We start from the raw sequence: 5,510 nt of genomic DNA on the forward strand, positions 1-5,510 counted from the left end.
AGTTCCATTTGAATATCTTCAGCATAATGTGAGGCTTACATTAATTAAGTTAATGTTAAATCTTCCCTATGTAAGTTATTGTTAAATCTCCGCTACATAGGGATATTGAACATAATACAACTAATAAATATTAGTGTGTGTTATATAACAATGACTGATGAAGCAGTAGAAGCAACTAAAGCAGTGCATTGAGGAAGAGAACTTTAACTAGGGGCTGTAATTATTTGCAGACTGCCAGATGCTGCTTGTCGGCAGTCAGCTTCAAAAATGAAGTGTGTTCTATCTTGCTCTCAAAGAACGTAGAATGAATAAGATACGATTAACAAGGCTATTTGTGCTGAACAAAATGGAAATTTCAGCCATAACAGACATGTAATTGGAAACAGACATTCAATAAAACTCTGCTAAATAGAGCAAGTAGATCATGCAAACAGTATCCCATACAATTGTAAAAATAAACTGTATTTGTCTGCAGCTAACTTGAAGGCTTCATGAAAATGACCTCAGCAAAGAAAAGTAGTTTTTTTCAGAAGCACAAAAGAAACCTCAATCTTAAAATATCACTGACGAACTTAAATTATTTGCACAGTCTCAAGCTTAACCAGAATCCTCCCTGGTGTCACTGATAGCAAAATACCATATAGCACTTCTTTGCTAGGAATTCTGCAAAGTTGTTCATGATGATATGTATTCTTCTCTGAGCCAATTTATTGGTCCTGTAAAGAGGCCAGGGAAGGACTAAGCTGATGTTGGATTAGAAAACAGTTGAAATAAATATCCCTCCCATACAGCCCCACAGAAATGCCTGCATCCAGCAAGTGGGAACTGCACTTTTTAAGTGCTGAGCTTCTCAGTCAGAGTAAGGATGTAGCATTATGAACCTGTTATGTACAGCCAGTTGGTTCTGGATGCAGAATAAAGAGGTCTATTACAAGCACTTAAGGACTGATTGACAAAATACGACACAACCAGTTCCTTTGCTTTGTAGAGGATTCTGGACTACATGGAATTCCATAGGCAGCACTGATGAAAGAGCCATAAATAAAAATAGTTCCCAGAGCACAATAATCACTTTAGTGATTTCAGAACACCATGTGGTAGCAGGAGCTAAGAAGAACTATAAAGATACCCTGTGTAGAAGACTGGAGCAGTTAAAAGCCCCATTGGAGTTGAAGCCCTTTAGAAATTTGGAAACAGCTGGAGAAGGTTTAAAGAATGTTTAAATCTGTATTTCCAAGACATGGCTACCAACAGAAAAGGGAGGAAATTAGAAGGTGGCTTTATTTCTGACAAGCTGATTCTGACATGCTTCACGCATTTAACATTTAACTGAGGCAGAAGAGGCAACATTTGCCAGGCTTTCGTTTTTGGTGAGGATAGCCATGGAAAAAATCCACCTTTGAGGAGAAGTTGCTGAACAGATTACTTATATGACTACAGAAAAAATTAAACTCCATCAGTTAGAGCAGCAGTGGTTTCCAAGCAGGTGCCTGAGAGTGGCTAGGAAGATGGACTTCTTCCATCCTTTCTGTATAAAGCTTGTATAACTGGACTGTGTTGGAGGGACAGTGTGTATGTGTGCAAGTTAATGTTAGCCAAAGGGAACAGGAATGTTATGACTTGCTACTCTAGTAAATTTTATTTGTACTTTAATAGTTTTCAGTGAGCTAATTTGAGATTTTTATGTCTAATTAATTTCTCTAATTAGTGTGTAAGGTTTTTTAGGTAAATGAACTTGAAGATTCAGAAATTCTTGTCACTTATTTGACCTTTACATTATACTTTGCCAGCTTCTGAAGAACAGAATGTGTCTGTAAGAAAGGAAAGAGAAATGTATTGTGTATATACCTAATGCTAGGAGAAATCTTTTATAGTCCTTCACTTAATGAATATAATTCTATGTACTTGACTATGATCTTATTTATAAAGATGTATTAGAAATGTTTAGCAGTTTCTCTGAAATACACTGGCATAAGCCCAGTTATTGTAAGTTTGAAAAAAAAATAAATCGGATCCTATAAATATGTCTATCTTAGGGTGAAAATTTGTTTTATATCATTCATGCACACAAGGGCTGGCTGAAATTCAGGTCATTTCAATACCTATGGTTTCTGTTACAGATACCTGAAGCAAGGGCTTCTAGGGAAACTTTTCAAAGCCATTGAGGAAACCCAGAGGAACTGCAGTAAATTCTACAGAGGAACTGCAGTAAAAAAAGGCCCTTGAATCCTTATGGGAAATGTCCAGAGCTTCCCCACTGGTGACCCTAAAAGGTCCCCAGATGCTGGCACCATTTTTCTTAATACAGAGGCCATGATCATCTCTCATTCATTTTTCATCAAAAGAAAAAGCAATGAAAATAAACATTTCTGCTATAGCTTTGGTAAATCTGGTCTGAGGTGTCTATGCCACAAAGTGGCATTAGCAGACTAAAGAATCTGTTCCATAGCTTTTAGGATTCTGTTTGTTCTGTTTTCAGATGATACAGCCCCAGGCGAACATGCTGAGACTAAGAATCCAACTGTACCCTCAACAGTGAGCCACTTCCTCCCAAAGCAGCATTTCAGTTCCTTCTCTCTCCAACTCTCACAGCAGTGTAGACACTTCAGAAGCAGGCAGTTACTTTTACAGACATGTTCAGGTTCACCACAGTGATGTGTGTATCTGTAGAAGAATGGAAAGCAAAACAAAACCAAAAAACCCCACCTTTTTATTTCTCTGGCAGTTTGAAAACACAAGGACATTTTCATCCGGAAAAAACACAGTTAAATTTATAGGTTTTATAGTGATCAGCAAAGATCTTTAATTTGAATAGCAAATACTTTATTCTTACATTTACACATTTGCACAACTGTAGGCTAGCATATGCTTTCCCTGCCACTTATCCTGCTCAGCTGTATGAAAACTTCAGCATACGTGCCTTCACAGTTTCTTCTTACTCAAATTCTATCTGATACCATTAAAGAAAAAAACCAACATTTGTTTTTTTTCATAGCATCAGGGAAAAATATTGGGACATGAATGTTTTTAATATAGTGGCAATGTTGTAGCCTGTGAGGTTGAACTGAGACACAATCATTGCTAGTTGAAAACTTTGACATCTGTTGATCTTGGACCACTGTTTACAATAAACTTTAGTTTTTTTCTTTCATTCTCATTTCTTTTTCCTACTACACAATCATTTGTTGTCTGTGTGTCTCTATACTACTCAGTGCCCACTCTCTCTCTCTCTCATGCATTTCCTGTAATTTCATTTGCTTTTCTTTTATCTGCCCACTTTTTGGGCCACCTTCGCAGTGGTTCTTTTATAATGCATTAGTCATATTCTTCACACAGTGAAGGTCACTTTAACTTTCCTTCTGCTCACCGTTGTAAAGGCCCTGGTCTGAACCAACAGCCCATGCAGATATATTCTCTGCTAACTTTTCAGCTGTGAAGTCCCACTGATGTTCCCCATGTGAGTCAAGTTTTGTTTGGTCACTGCTGGCTTGCAGAGGCCTGATCATATTAGTTCCTTTTCACCACCAGCTTACTCATGTCTGATCCTATCAGCCAGCCATTCTCGGTGACATTACTCAGAGGTTCCTTTTCCCAGTTATTTCCACTGACTATTAACTTAGTGGGACTTTTTTGTTATATTAGGGACTATATTATGACTATAATCATACTGTCAGAAAGTATTAGTGAAGAAAGTTTTAGGAAAGCAAACACTGAAGGTTGTGATTATCACCAATGCAAAACTCTTCATGTAAATATTCAATGTGGCATGTAGACGCTTTGCCTCTTTTCAAAAAGTAAATTTTCTATTTTGTTCCCAGAACTGCAGTAACACTCTGTTATTGTAGACATTTAGTACTATCTACAGTATTTAAGACAGTCTTAATAAGTATTATTAAGTATTAATATTTTGATAGCTGGGAGGAAATTAGAAGATAACAGACTAAAGATTTTGTTTACCATTTAGCATTTCTTAGGTAACTTAGACTTGCTTTTTTGTCATTCCCTTTTTTAAATAATACAGTGATTGAGGAATTACATGATATTCTTTTCTGTGCTTTGTCTATGGTACTTTCAAGAACTCTATGGAAAATTGTAACCTTTGCCCTGGGATAATATCTGTGATTTTGTGTGTAAGATAAGCAAACATATATTTAGTTTTAAGATTTTCGTCTTACTGGAAGTCACTTGCCTAAAATTTTCCCTAAGTATAGGGAAAGCTCTGAAACCATTTGTTTTCATTCATTATTTAGCTTAGCATGACTGACAATATAATTTTGCCTTGGGAGTTAACCTGGTTTTAAAATTTGAAGAATAGCTCCCACCTTTTCAAAGGTTTGTAACAAAATCTTAGGAACAATGCTTTTGGATAAAGTGAGCTTTAAATCTTCAGATTTGTTCCACATTCCTTCTCAACTCAACAGCTAGTTGTTTTTCAGTACCACTAAAATTATTGCTGTGTTTACTTCACATACCTACATAATTGGAGATGATGATCTAAGTCTAATGTGAGTAAAAAAATATGAGTGAGTGTTGGGGCTATCAGTTTACATGAGCTAGATGTTCAGGTAAAGGTGTGGTAGGATCTGATGCACAATTGACACCATTGTGACTCCTGCCATGCCACGTGTATGGCAGGAGATATGGTGGGATCCAGCATAAGATCCAGTCACACCTTATTGCCTGTTCAGGGGAGCCCAATCCCACATCACCTCTGCAATGACAAGTACCAACCTTCTGTGGCTGGGAGTCTTGTCAGCTGATGGGGCTCAAGGCTGTGGGGCACACATGGCCACATGTTCAATTAAAGGTGTCATAAGAAAGAGCCACAAAGTTATTACACATTTTTTGTGCAATATCTTTGAGGCTTATTCCTCATTTTATCATGCCATTAATTGATTGAATGTGTGGCTAGGACACAAATTAAGATGTGATTAACTGGTTAATCACATTCTATGTGTAAAGGGTAGATGGGGCCTACATGTGGGGGTTTTTCCCTCAATAACATTTAAAATATAGCAATCTTCAAATATCTGGTTTCAGTGTTACAAATTTTATAAGATTACTTCCTACATTTTTTGAGGCATTTCACAGACTTGAAGTAAATTGGTGGGATTTGTATTTCTGAAATGGTTGCTATACTTCAACTTCTTGATGAGCACTGTCTATGGAAATAGACAAAATGTTGAGCTTGTTCTGTGGTTTTTAAAAATACTAAACAGCAAAGTTTATTAGAAATTAAAGTCCTTCAGTAAGGGGCTAATCCACTTGCAACAGTGGAAAGGCTCCTAGTGACTATAATCGGCTCTGGATCAGGTCCTAACTGAGAAATAAGTCACTTTTTAATTCATTGTGACAGATCAATAGTTCTGGCAGTGGTTTCAGAAGAAAATGATGAATTATAATATTATCTAAGACAGATAGTCTTACAAGCCTCCAAATCTCATGTGGAAGCTCATGTTCAGTGATATGTGAGCTAAGGATGTACAAATATTTTTCTCTCCAGTGACATG

At 36.8% G+C, this 5,510-nt stretch overlaps 1 pseudogene; it reads left to right on the forward strand.

Annotated features, from left to right (window-relative positions):
• The first annotated feature begins 3,024 nt into the window (after positions 1-3,024).
• Positions 3,025-3,141, forward strand: LOC132249732 (U4 spliceosomal RNA; annotated as a pseudogene).
• The last annotated feature ends 2,369 nt before the right edge of the window (positions 3,142-5,510 follow it).

Source organism: Alligator mississippiensis, chromosome 3 (genome assembly GCF_030867095.1).
Source record: "Alligator mississippiensis isolate rAllMis1 chromosome 3, rAllMis1, whole genome shotgun sequence".
Classification (NCBI taxonomy): Eukaryota; Metazoa; Chordata; order Crocodylia; family Alligatoridae; genus Alligator; species Alligator mississippiensis.